The sequence below is a fragment of the Octopus bimaculoides genome, chromosome 10 (genome assembly GCF_046866305.1).
Source record: "Octopus bimaculoides isolate indiv1 chromosome 10, ASM4686630v1, whole genome shotgun sequence".
In the NCBI taxonomy this organism is placed as follows: Eukaryota; Metazoa; Mollusca; class Cephalopoda; order Octopoda; family Octopodidae; genus Octopus; species Octopus bimaculoides.
The window spans coordinates 54,905,409-54,906,742 of NC_142937.1; the positions used below are offsets into that span (position 1 = coordinate 54,905,409).

The 1,334-nt window shown below is 37.2% G+C and overlaps 1 pseudogene; it reads right to left on the reverse strand.

The window, feature by feature from the left end:
* Positions 1-345: 345 nt before the first annotated feature.
* On the reverse strand, positions 346-996 carry LOC149133736 (uncharacterized; annotated as a pseudogene).
* Between the last annotated feature and the right edge of the window lie 338 nt (positions 997-1,334).

A 1,334-nucleotide genomic window follows, 5' to 3' on the forward strand; every position in this document is an offset into this window, starting at 1 on the left:
AAAAACTGGTTTTGAATAAAATCTATTTTCTTAATGTATCATATACTTGTATAACCTCTATTTCTTAATTTAAATTTATACATTTAAAATTTATAAAAGAAACAATTGTAATAAAATCAAATATGCGTAGACATGAGAACACCATTTTATATTAATCTTTCAAAACAGAATTTAATAACTAGAATCTTATACTGTGACCAAGTCCACGTAACACTTGATCAAGGTTTTCCCTTCTTTCTGTGTAGTCTTTGCATAAATTATTTAGTCTTTGTTGTAAATCAACATATACTTTCTTTGTTTTCTTCCTGGGTGGTTCACCATCTGAATCCCTTACTATCAATGCACTCACAACAGGCTAAGGTCCTGTATTTTTCTCGAGGTACTCTGACTCAGATGATAGAAACAACTTTTTGTGCGTGTTTCCGGTCCAAAAACATTGTTGATAGCTTGGATGATCACCTGCTCGAAGTCAGCAATTATGGTTGTTGGGTCTGGGTAGTGCTCAGTCTCGTGACAACGATCCAGGACAGCTTGCAGCTGCGTTTGATATGTATCTTGTGTTTTAGTTTGCAGACAAGCAAAAACAATAGAAACTGCAGTATTACCAACTGGGACTCGTATTACATAAAGCTATAAAAATCCTAGTGAAACTATTGCATAGATACCATCCATTAGTCATGTATCAGCAGAAGCAAGTAACCGCAGTGGTTCATCAGAACCAAACGCAATGATGCGTTTGCCAGTGTCTGGTCCATTATCGAAGAACAAAAATGATTTGGGTTCGGGAGCTGCAGTAGTGGTCCATTCTCCAGTAAGTTTCAGATCCCCGAGTCTTTCTGGTACTTGTGGATAGAGTTTTGATCTTTGGTTACGCAAAGTTCTCTTTATGATGTCCTGACTTGGAAATAACGCCTTTCCTTCAGCTGATAATTCATTCAGGTTATTGCTGTAAATCTGGCTAGGTTTATCTTCTGTTTCTGCTGCTTTTCTCTTCATGCATCTCTGCATTTTGTGGCTGAAATAGCTGCAGAATCAGGAGCGTGGTTGTGGTCATTAGCTGGTACAGAATCAGTCACATCAAGGCTGGTGGTCATGGTGCTTTAACAAAAAGATATTCTTTTAAAACATCTCCATCTGATAGTAGTTGATCTTACAATCTGTTTTGTATACATGTATCTTTGGAAGCAAATCTTCTCTTTTCCTTTATTACTTGCTATGGCTCCCATGATGGGGTTGTGGTAGAGCCTCTGAGATAAATTGTAACCAGAGTTACTGGTTTCGTATTTATTTTGTTAAGGAGTCACTGGGACAGCTTGATGTATGTTCCAAAGTTC